Consider the following 13,595-nt stretch of genomic DNA (forward strand, 5'->3'; position numbering starts at 1 on the left):
ACATCGAAATGCGTCCCGTTTGCCCGAGAATTGATAAATGTAATGCTTAATATGTGCGTAATCGTGATAATCTATGTTAAATATCACTGTGTCTTTTGCCTATATCATGTGCAATTAGATCAAATAAATGTTCAGTTTTGGTAGTGAGTGAATGAGTTGAATTTAACGCCGCATTCTTCAGTTATGCCTCGGCGTGCCATCTTAATGTGCGGAGACCGCCTCCGTGGTCTAATGGTAGAGCGTCGCCCGGAGAGCCGAAGGTCAGGGGTTCGATCCCAGACCGCACCATACCAAAATACAATTAATAGATGGTACTTTTTGTTACCCTGTCTGGCTCTCGGCAGTAAGGGGCTAAAACAAAGACTGGTCGGCTTGGAGTCAGTATACTGTATCTGAGTGGGGTATTCATGTTAAACTGCGGCATGGTATCTCAGTGAGCTAGCACTACTAAATCGGCATCAGTCCGGACTAGTACAAGCAGCCACACAAACACACACACGTACATGCACGTCGCTATATAAGTGCAATAATCTTGGACGCGACGTTAAACCCCATTTCACCTCGCCTTAATGTACGGGGAAAGCTCGAAGGTCTCAGACGTTCACGACTTTGGTGAAACTGACAAATGATAGAAATGATGCTAGAAACATGATCGGGCCGAACCGGGATTCAAACCCACAAGCGTAGATGTATAGCGTGCCAAAGGGACGCAACTCTGCACAGTGAATCGCGGCGCATTAGACGGCTTGGCAACCCACCTCCCCAGAGCAGAATGGCGTGAACACTACTTTTTTACTGCATATTTTTCACATGCTGGGTACAAGTGGCAACTCGTGAAAATATGGTTTTCAAACTTCACTCGATGAGATATACATCGTTTTTGATAAAAAGCTTAAGTGTCTCTATGTATTCCAAAACTAATAAAACGAGCTTCTGCAAAATCTGATATTGTTTTCTATTTAAACAATGAGCCTAAATTTGGTGATAACATGCTGAATAAACTTCTTTTTGGGGGCAGACAATTACTTTTTTCAGCAGTCTTAAGCATAGTTATTGTGTCAAGCATTTTCTGGGGCAATTTCCACCACTTTGCTTTTTTGCTGATGTATGAAACATACAACCAAGGATGCGTGCTATTGTGTTTTTAATACGCAACACATTTTGTTATTTTCAAGTATTGCATAAGTGCTAGAGAGGAGGACTCGATAATCTCTTGGAATGTAAAAACACCGCTAAACGTTAATGCTGATGTATATACTATCTACGTCAACTGTTGTATGCCAATTAGAAGGATGCAATACTACAAAAGTTGCCTCCCTTTTCTTCATTTCATAGTGGACATTGCAGTATATCACTGTTATCGCTGCCAACATATAGGTTTCTTTGTTGTTATTGATTTGTTGTTTCCAGGTTTATTATGGCGGCCTGCAGATAAACCAGGAAATGCCAGACATCCCATACAGAGGAATATAGATTTGTTGGTTCTGATCGGAGTGAATGCATGCAAGTTGTACCGACTCGTAGCACAGCCTTGTTGATGCTGTCAACAAAATGTTTATTTTTTATAATTATTTACTTGTTGCTGTATTATAAATCGGACCTTTTCCTGATTTAACGTGAACGTAGACTAGTATATATATATATGACTCTTGAAAATCACGTTCGTGAGTAAATTATACAGCTAATCTTTGGATATATACAGTAAATGGTCAACTCTTAGTTTGTGTGACATATGTCAAACGCAATTGGCACAGACACATGCTTGATACATTCACAGGGCAGTAATGTGACACGCGGGGAGCCATCTGCCGGAAGAAAACAGAGTCATGATATTCAAACGCATTGCACCAGGACCCCTGTTTAGAAACTTCCAGTCGTGGTTTTTGTTTCAGCAATGTATTGTTTGTACGGAGTATGTGGTATGTTTGTAACCAGGAAATAACTTTTAAAGCAAATTTTCCCAGAAATTGCGTGATTCAACAAGTTCAATTTGGTTTGGTTGGTTTGTTGTTCAACGCCGCACTCAGCAATATTCCAGCTATATGACGGCGGTCTGTAAAATAATCGAGTCTGGACCAGACAATCCCACGCAATGGGGATCGATGGCATGTATCAACCAAGTCAGCGAGTCTGACCACCCGATCCCGTTAGTCGCCTTTTACGGCAAGTATGGGTTGCTGAAGACCTATTCTACCCCGGAATCTTCACGGGTCCAACGCAATTTGGATCGATGACATGCATCAACCAAGTCAGCGAGCCTGACCATCCGATCCCGTTAGTCGTCTTTTACGACAAACATAGTCGCCTTTTACGGCAAGCATGGGTTTTGAAGACCTATTCTACCCCGGAATCTTCACGGGTCTCAACAAGTTCAAGATGAGGTGAAATGAGGATAAACGTCGCTTTGAAGGGCATGCACTGGTAGAGCGACGTGCATGCATATGTGTTCGGCTGCTTGTCCTAGTCAGTCCTAGTCCTAATAAGGCCTTATGTCCGCAGTGCTAGCCGACTGAGTTCCCTTGCCCCAGTATAACATGCATATTCCACCCAGACACATTATACCGACCCCCGAGCCGGACAGCCCTTGTTTTGCTCCCTTAATGCACAGTGCCAGGCATGGAAACAATAGGTACCATCCTAATAAGTATAACGCAGACATGGGGTCGAACCAACAACATTCAACGAAAGAAAATGGAAAGGCTAACATCAATGCTTAAAAGTTTGAATCGATTTTGTATCAATATTTTAATAGCTACACCTACAGCATTAGATATGTTTATATCTAACATTCTCACGCATTATATTATTTCGGGAATTTTCAGGGAAAATATTTTTGGCGATTAAATTCCAGGTCGGTACCTAAGAAGGAATTCTGTGACCGAGATGTTCAGGGATCGAACTTGAACACCATGCAATCACCAGGACCTTCCTGGTGAGGTGAGGTGAGGTGAGGGGAAATGGGGTTTAACGTCGCGTCCAAGATTATTGCACTTAAATAGCGACGTGCTTGTACGTGTGTGTGTGTTTGTGTGGCTGCTTGTACTAGTCCGGACTGATGCCGATTGATAGTGCTAGCCCACTGAGATACCATGCCGCAGTTTAACATATGAATACCCCACTCAGACACAGTATACTGACTCCGAGCCGACCAGTCCTTGTTTTAGCCCCTTAATGCCGAGCGCCAGACAGGGTAATAACAAGTACCATCTTTAAACGTCTTTTGGTATGACGCGGCCGGGGATCGAACCCCTGACCTTCCGCTCTACGGGCGGACGCTCTACCATTAGACCACGGAGGCGGTCACCTTCCTGGTAGTCACAAGGCAGTGTTCTCTGTCATGTCGAGTGTGGTCTTCTCACATGCCACGATAGGTCTCAGTTATATCGGCGCCACATTGTATCGTGATCGCGTTGCTGTGATGTGAGCAGGTTCTTCCTAGTGGCAACCTGGGTATCGTTCCACAAACATGAGTGCTACGCCTGACGTTAGTACGGGAGGTGGCGTAACGTTACGTTATTTGACGAGACTGGATATACATGTAGCTCTGTTGCCCGGCTTTACATAGTAATCAAAAGACTGTCGGCTCTGGCATCAGATAACGGAACATTAGAACGCAGTTGATGAACACACGTCCGCTGTTTGTACTTCTGTAACGGCAAGATGCCAGTGTAAAATAATATTTAGCATGTTAAACTCTATTACTGTTATGTTCAGCTGTAGTTTTGCTGTAGTCCCCCTTACACTACTGCCTAAAAGTTCATTCCCCTAACACGCGTTGAGAACGCGTGTAACACGCATGTGACACGGGTGCTCAACGGGTTGCACACGGGGTGAGCACCCGTTGGACACGGGTGTGCAACGGGTGTGCGTCGCGTGTGCAACCCGTTGCACACGCGTGTGCCACGCGTGTAACACGGGACCGGGTTCCAGTTGAAGTCGACAAATTTATCAAATGAATAGTGAGATAAAACAAAACAGTGAGATGTGAAATTTGAGTTAATGAGTGGCCATTGAGCTGTGCTCACCAGACCGTAAATACAAGATCGGCCCATCTTAATTAGTGTTCGGTTGCTAGACTTTTATGGCATGAACCGTTCCACTAGGGTCCAGTCTAGCCATTGTGGCTAGCCGACAGTAGAACAGTAGTGAATTTAGATGCGAGTTTATTGCTAGGGGAACCCCCGTGTTGACACGATTGTCGCGGGTTGGTAAATGTTCGCCATTAATAAAATGATTGTTTGTGGATTGCGAACATATTCATTTGCCCACACGAGTCATTCCATTTGAATGCAAATATAACGTTTTTCGTTCGCCAAATTTATGCTTTAGACAGTACAATTATGATATAGCCGTCACCACTACTAATGTCTCATTATTTCACGTAGGAATATGTCCCATTTCACCACACCCCACTTTCTGTGTTGTATTTTGAAAGAATAAATAAAAGAAGGTTTTGTGTGGGACACTTTTATACTAATTATAAGAGGATGTTGTAAATGAATATGAACAGCCATGCTGTCTGACAGTTGATAGAATTTGAGATCTTCACAATCACCGGGTGTGACCATGTTGACAGAATCTCGTTAGGGTTTGTGATTTTTACATTTGCCCAATGACCATGGTGAGTATTGCTGGGGATACCAAACGTAACAGTTTATTATTAGAGGTTGTGAGTACCTATACCACGTAGATAGGATATCTTTAGGATTTTAATCCTTCTTTGAGAGGCATTTAGAAGTTGGAGTACTGCGTTAGGAGAAGATTTATGGGTGACTTTAATCCTTTCTTTCTCTGTGGGTAATCCTTTCATGTTGATTGGAGGAAGTCACTCAACCAGGTCATGACAGGTCGTGAGTTTACTCACGAACTACTGTGAGCGTTTTTGGCATGACATCTTTTCTTGTATAAACATAGAAACGATGCTCACTCACTCACTGTTAATCTTCTGCAGTTTGCTGGCAAAGTGGGGATAAACCTCAGTGTCAAAGACGATCAAATTTAGTTCGAATCCTTGTTTATATGTGACATCTCCCAAATGGGGACATTTTCATAAACTTGGCAAGTGATGATAAATTTAAATATTAATATTATTATAGTTTATGAAATTGTTAATAAAACTTTAATAAAATTGTGCTTCACTCTCACGAAAAATATATTGTCTGTGAGTAAATTTATATGTCACGTTACATCGGCATTTTTCAGTGATATTGGGACTACATGAAACATGGCTGGTTTTACATTTCTGATACAGGTGCTTGACTGACTGAGTAGTTCATGATCAATAAGATATGTTTAAATCAGTCAAGTTTGCAACAATAGATGAATAAGTTGATACATTTGGCCCGCAGTTACCGATTACCAACTTAAGACATAGAGACAGGGAGGAGATATATAACCAAACCTATGATCCTGTTGAGACAGTTGACAGTTAGAACGTTGGATTAAATGACAGTAACTAATTTGAACATTCCCCAGTTATATCATAAAATACATCATAACTCATAACAGTCCGAGAGACAGTTTCCAGACTTATACTAGTATTGAAGGGACAATAGCTTTTGACAGTTTAAAAGTAAACTCACCTTAAGGTGCTTGGCAAGTCAAAACTTACCTCCCTGTATATGTTTTTTAGGTTTGACAGCAACTATGCTTGTAGATTTCATAGATAGACATGATTGGTTAGCTAGATGTTATTACAATAAGCGAAAATGTCTTAAAAGTCCACAGTTTGATTAAAAGTACAAAAAGTGTGTTATAGATCTATCAACGTTTTCTTTTATTGAACATAATATTTGCACTATTTTGCTGTAAGCTGTAAATAATCTAGCCTCCCCATGTACGTAACTTACATATATTTATGTATGACCAGAACAGCAAATAAAGTTCTGGTAGATAGGTACCTCGGAGATTTAACGTGCGCTTTCAGACTTTAGCCTATCTCGCACACGGGGAAGCACTTATACTATTAGGGTAAAAAAGCGTAATGATTAAATAAAGAAGTGCAAACAACCCCCCCCCCCCCCCCCCCCCCCCAAAAAAAAAAAAAAAAAAATTAAGTTTAGTCCTTGTTGTAGTCTCTTGGTCAGCTTCTCATCCTGGGGGTCGGGATTCTGGTAGAGACTTGGCAAGGAGGGCGGCGGTATTGGCGACGAAGTGGTTTGAGGTCGGTACGCCACTACTCTGGAAGAAGTGTTACAAGTCTGTGTAGTTTGTGATGTCTTACTCGATGTCCTGTCCCCCCTTCTTGTGCACCATGACGAAAGGGACTCCTTGTTTGGCGTAGAGATATTCTTTTGGGGTGTTGATCTGGTCAACCTTGAGATCCTGCCGGGGCTTGTAGTGGTTGATCGGAATGTCTGATTTTTCCACTAGTAAATAAAGTTCTTTGGTATGACCTCTTTTATCCCTGCTGACGTTATCCTAATGTTCCATTTCAGTCTGCCTCACCAAGCGTAAGAAAGCATTGTACATGATAAACCACACTGATGCAATTTTCTATATATATATTTGTAGATATGAAGCATTCTAGTTAATTGTGGATACACTGGGCAGACAGAATTGTGTTTATTTCCAGGCCATCCTGATCGTCGTTTACTACTATAATGTGTATGGTTGGAGGCAAGATCAAAGGCGCCGCACAGCATTTATTAGATAACAGACGGGGTCGTCCGTTTCGCTTTGAACAACCACCCCACCTGTCTGTAGGAGTTATATAATCAGTGCGCAAATAACTGTGTCAAATCCACTGCCGGGCTGATGCGGTGTCAGTGTCAGCGATGAACATGAATGCCCAAATCATAGACCTGTAGCACTCACAAGTTGCTTAGCCAAAATATTTGAAAAGTGTATATTCAATTCTCTGATAACAGCAAATATAACCTTAGAAAAAGATTCAACATACAAACAATCAAATGTAGAACACAGACCTATGCTTATTATCATTTCTTCTGGATATGATCAACCTGCGGAACCCTCTATCCGATGAAGTAACTAATGCTCGCTCATTAAAAGAAATCAAATCCTTAATTAATCGTTCTGATGCAATTATTAATAATTTTGACTTCAAATATTTTCATAGATCATGCCAAATTGTCCACTGTCGCCTTAGGCTCGGCTGCAGTGACTTAAACGCTGATAAGTTTAGACGACATGTATCAGACATACCAGACTGCACTTGTGGATATCACCTTGAAGATGCAATTCACTTTTTCTATAACTGTTAAAAAATACGATAATATCAGAAACACTGTGTATTTCTACACACATGGGTATGGTCTAAACATGATATTACATGGCAGTAGTTAAGCAGTTCTACAAACATGACTCTTCTTAAATCAGTTCATGACATCATTGTCAAAAGCAAAAGGTTTGAGTAGCTTAATTTTATGCATGTAGTAAAGGAAAACTGCATTACCTTATTTCACAGACACCACTTGCTTCAGTGTACTGGCTTCGTGTATTTCATTTGTGCATTTTGTATGTTTATGTTCATCACTCTCTTATATATATATATCCAGCTGTTGTTAAGTTGTTACCTGGAGAGGTATTACATAAGCAAGTTTTGGTTGTTTACCGATCCAGATTTCTTTTGAAATAAAAATACGTTTAAGCCAACGCAGCTAACCCTAAAACACATGATTGTAAACTATTCAAAAAGGAGCACTAATCTCTGGCTTCTTCTCGGGTGTCGAACTCAAACTCAAACTCATTTATTCTTAGAATAACATGACATACAATTATCTACAATTTTTATTATGTACAATTTAACAAAAATGATAAAAATAGGATACGTGGATACTAATACAATTTACCAATTGTATTGTACACATTGTTAAGGAATTTAGATAGGCCTTTTAGATTTCTTACACTGTTAGTGGTCATAATTTCTTAAATGTTTGGAAACTTAAGATATTGCTTATTTAAGAGTTCATATCGCCGTTGGTGTAAAGCTTCACATCGGAATGAATAATGCAATTCATCTCCCACAGCGATAGAATCACAGAGTGGACACTGGCTGTCTTCCCTGGGAATGTTCAGCCATCGACCAGTTTCAACTGGTAATCCTTGGTTAGAAAGTTCTGAATTTTAGTATTAGGAGAAATATTGATTTTAAGAGCAGTAGATATTTCGCAAATGAAGGTTGATTCTTCAGGTAATACGACCTTTGGATTTCCGCTTGGGCTTACTAGCTGCCGTGAGTCAATTTGCTCTTTAACGCAACCGAGCGTGACAAGAGACTGGGCTACCAGTCTGCAAGGACAGCTAAATAAACTTACGCATTTTTGAAAACTGATTGGTTACCCGTGATCTATGAAGATTTCAACAAAGGGCGCATGGTAATTAATTTCTTCAGCCTAAACAAACAGACAAATAACGGCGAAAGCTCATCGGATGTCGTTATTTGGAAATACCCCTGATTGTTACAGTTTGATAATAAAAAAAGTATCCCTGAGTGAAAGCATTTGCGGATTTCGGATTGCGTGGATGATACAATTACTACTCCCTTGTTGTCATCCACATTTTCTGGTATAACCCTACACTTCTGTATTTGTCGTAATTCACATGCTGCTCAGTTAATGAATTTATATTATGTATACTCAGTTGTAGCACCACTCAGATTACCGGATAAAGGGTCAAATTTGGTCTTTCTTGTACCTGGGGTAATCATTTAATCTAAATCCAGGTTTGAAGTGAGGTGGAATGTGAATTATGCACGTGGCAGCCCAGCAAGAGATGTATGATCAGTTGATTTACTTTTTGTGTAAATCAACTGATCATTCCCAGACATCAAAGGATCAACAGGAAATACGTTGATTGATTAATTACTGTTATCTTGCACAGTGGATATGTCAAAAGTAAGTGTTTACATGTGAAGGTAGGGTTACTAAACCTAGGGAATACACTCATATCATGGCGTGAAGTACAGATGTAAAAACAACATACTTTGTTCAAAGGGTAACCGATAATACACTGACTGGTTGTTCATTGTTATCTAACTCAATGTATGTTTTTAAGAACCGTGGACATTATAAAAGTAGTTGTCACGTGGGCTTTCTCAGCTAACGTGGCACCTATGTGAAACAATTGAAACAAACTAAGTGATCAGTTAAGAAACAGACACGGGTTATAATATTCGATACATTTAAATAACGTTTAAAAACGATATATTTAAATATTTTAATATATTTCATATATATTCCAAATAATGTTTCCAAATAATTATTATTAAAGTATTTGATTCTCACATAGACATTTGACATCGAATAAGTATTTTTGTACAGCTGCAGACGCAATGGATATTGTTCCTTTATGTTGATATTCCCGGATACATTATAACTTTGGTAGGTTGTAATAATGATATTTGCATTTTGTTTTCATTCATTCGCTGCAGCTTTGAACAGAATCATTCTTGTTCCTTTCCGTTTGGTTGGGAAGTTTTTCGATGCGCGATAGACGTTGTTTTCACAAGTATTTTCTTTTGTAAGCGTGTATATGTTACAGTCAATGTGTAAAATATGATTCACTCAGGCAATTTATTAAATATCTAAATATTTCAGTCATTTTACAAATTGACTGAATAATCCATTCATTTATTTAACCGACTGACTAAAAATGATAAAGACGACCAAAAGAGCTTAAACACATCACAATATATTAATTATGCTAAGAAAAGAAGCCAAACAATACAGAACTGTACTTGGTGATGATATTAAACATAAACAAATATTTGGAATTCGTTATCATATTAATAAAGATGGACATATTTTTCAGTTAATTTGTAAAATAAACTGAATATTTAGGCGTTTAATACATTTCCTTAGTGAAATCTGTTTACATTTTGAATGTAAACATATACACACGGTAAAATAAGCAATGTGCAGATGAAATATTTACTTTGTGTTGCAAGTCAAAATAGTGTACACGAAGATCGCACAATTACCAAGCAAGTGACTTATCAAAACTGCATCACCATTACCGATGCTCCCCACAAATATACCTACATTTCAAAAACTGTATTTCATTTTTGTTGATCAGTGTGACCATATGTCCTTCTACTTTCAATAAAAATGCGCTTACGAATGGCGAGCACAGGTCGCGAACAAGTCTAGATTTCTGCTATATCATCCGGGTACTCACTGAGAAAATACAGTAATGCACAGGTAACAACTACTCCCGCGGAATTGCTTTAGATCAGTGCTCTTTTGTACGTTGAAATACTATATATTGTGAATGCCAAAATGATGTATCAAGGATCAAGTAGAAGATACATTGACCGTTGCACTGGGAGTTTATTCAACAGACCGTGAAAATAACACTGCTGTATCTTATTATTTATTTTAGATGACGCAGTCAAAGCTCACTTCTCCTGGCGGCCATAATCGAACGGCCAGCTAAAACACAACCCCGCGCTTACGTCTACAGGTCTCTTCCTGTAGTACGGTAATTAGTATTCTCTCCCTCAAGTGTATCCTCAATGATATAACCCACCCTCATTAATTACATGCTGCTCTTTTCCAGCCTCACGGCTATGGAGCTGTGATAAAGAGTCCAAGTCATCATAAAGTAATCAGGGTCCAATAAAAACAATGCGCCGCCAAACCTCATACATATTATCACTGAAAGTCGTACTACAGACGGTTAATGTCAAATCACAATAAAAGCATTTCAATTGCAATAACATGTTCCAGGACCATGTATTCTCTTAACACCATCGGATTTAGAAGCAATGGTCGTATAAAACAAAACACATCTATTTGATCACAACAGTATTCATGTTATTCCCACAAAATCACATAAAGAAAGGAGACATTAGGAAATACATGTGCATTATCATTTTTCGTCAGGATAACAAAATTTTCTCTCCTTGTTACCACCTCCAGGTTCAGCTCAAGACGGGTCCTCCTTTGGTCAAAAGTTTGTTCCCCCTCTAATGAGTGTGTCACGCGTTGCACACGAGTGGCGGACGGGGTGCACACCCGTGTGCAACGCGTTGCACACGGGTATCACACGCGTGACCAACCCGATGCACACTGGTTGCGTAACGCGTTGCCCATGCGTGTAAGGGGAATGAACTTCTAGGCAGTAGTGTACATCGAAGTTTAAAACACATCAATCCAATGAAAGTGAAATAACAAGTAGCGTCAACAATTTCTAAGTAGGTACATCTATGTTATTGTCCCATCATACAAGTGTTAGTTGCCTCAATAGTCTTTGTTAGTTTCGGTACATTTGCGTAAGTGTTATGACGAGCGTTGTTTCAGATATGAGTTTCCTTTGAGAAAAGGGCGGTCGGGTAGCCTAGTGGTTAAAGCGTTCGCCCGTCATGCCAAAGACCCGGGTTCGATTCCCGACATGGGTACATTGTGTGAAGCCTATTGCAGGTGTCCCCCGCCATGATATTGCAGGAATATTGCTAAAAGCGGCGTAAAATCATACTCACTCACTCCTTTGAGAAAAAGGTATTTTCGCAAATGTGCCAACTTTACAGTCAGTGGTTCTTCATCCCCCCCCCCCCCCCCCCCTCATCTTCTTCTCGCACACACAACTACTGCTTGCTTCGACTGTAATTCCACTGTAGTTCAATTAATGTAATCTAAAACGTCTTGAGTTATAATTCTAATGGTTTACATAACAGGTCTCGCGTTCCATTAAAGTTGTCTATTCAGCACATGTTGGCTTAATAATTTTGTTGTGTTTTTTGTTTGTTTTTTTTTGTTTTTTTACGCCAGCAATATTCCAGCTATATGACGGCGGTCTGTAAATAATCGAGTCTAACCAGACAATGCAGTGATTGATGTCATGAGCATCGGTGAGCAATTGGGGTTGATGGCATGCATCAACCAAGTCAGCGAGCCTGACCACCCGATCCCGTTAGTCGCCTTTTACGACAAGCTTAGTCACCTTTTACGGCAAGCATGGGTTGCTGAAGACCTATTCTATCCCGGAATCTTCACGGGTCTGGTTTAATCATTATATTCCTCATATGTGAAGTAACAAGGTGGCGACGAAGTGAACAGGGGAACAAGGCTTGGTGACTTGGCTCATTGTGTGCCATCGACTCCGACGGCGCGGACGTTTGCTCATACTATCTATCACTGGATTGGCAGGTCCATTTTTTTCAGGCCGCCGTCATTTAGCTTAAATAGTGTTCAGCATTAAACTAACATTCACGGAATTAATTTTCTGTCAGACTGCTAGGCGAAGACCACTTTGTTCTTCCTCAATGAGTTAGAGCATCCTAGTGATTACGGATGTAGTATAATTGTGCAACATCGCAATTACATATGAGAGTGCGAGTAACCGGAGGATACACTTGAGTTAAGGGGCGTACTTCATCATTCATCTTGTTACAGTCATATATCAGTTACAAGCTTGTGTGGGAAACACTGTAAACCTTGTCAGAGGATGTGTGCAATATATTGTATCAATGTTCTCTGAACCAAACATCCAGCTTGAATTTGGTCAACGTAAGGGAAGTGATCACTGAGTTTTACGCCGTGTTTGGAATGTTCCTATACCCATATAAAATTTATATAAATTATATTATAAAGCCTAATGATTTTCATGAAACACTTAACAAACATTATGAATACAATGCCAAATAGAATTCTAAGAAAAATGTCTCACAATCGTAAGAAAGATATTGTAAGGCACAGTAAAATAACTTATGACTAATAGTAAAACTAAAGTAGCTGGTGTTACACATCTGTGATGATTTATCTAAAAACTATTATCAATCATAAATTAAACCCGTTATTGTCTCAACTTAAACAACTACATGTATTTATTATTATAATATATTTTCAAGGTGTCAGTATTTATTTGAAGTTACCAGGATTCAAGATGTAGATGCATCACGTTACAATGAGTAGTGCCCGATGTTAAAGCAGAAGATACTATTAATGAATGCATCTTGGACATGAAGAGATTCAGTGTTAAGCACTAGGAATATCATGCCTGGAAACAAGCAATGAACTTCACATGTTGTATCCATGTTGGGGATCTAATTCGGGGTTTCGGCTTGACAATGGCTGTGACAGAATATCGACTTACGACCATTCGGGGCGGTCGGGTAGCCTAGTGGTTAAAGCATTCGCTCGTCACGACGAAAACCCGGGTTCGATTCCCGACATGGGTACAATGTGTGAAGCCCATTTCTGGTGTCCCCCGCCGTGATGTTGCTGGAATATTGCTAAAAGCGGCGTAAAACCATACTCACTCACTCACCCTTACGACCATTCCTTGTAAACAACATTGCCTACTTTTTAACTTGTACCATATGTTCCCATGTTGACTTGACTTGCCTTTGCATGTGTTGGTGACGGGTGCCAAAAACAGGTCAAGTTACGCCGATCGCACAAACTAGGTTTTCATTAACACATGTTCTTAATATACACGGGATCGTACAGTGGACTACAAAGAGAGGGCTTATAAATATGGTGTTTTGTGCTTTATTGATATTTTGTGGGATTTCGATATGTATGGGGATCACAGGGCATTAGGGGGCCAGGGGTGGCCTAGTCGTCTAAGGCGCCGCGATTCGCTGTGCAGAGTTGCGTCCCTTGGGCACGCCGGAAACCTATGATTGTGGGTTC

The sequence above is a fragment of the Haliotis cracherodii genome, unplaced genomic scaffold (assembly GCF_022045235.1).
Source record: "Haliotis cracherodii isolate W230 unplaced genomic scaffold, xgHalCrac1.p SCAF_12, whole genome shotgun sequence".
In the NCBI taxonomy this organism is placed as follows: domain Eukaryota; kingdom Metazoa; phylum Mollusca; class Gastropoda; order Lepetellida; family Haliotidae; genus Haliotis; species Haliotis cracherodii.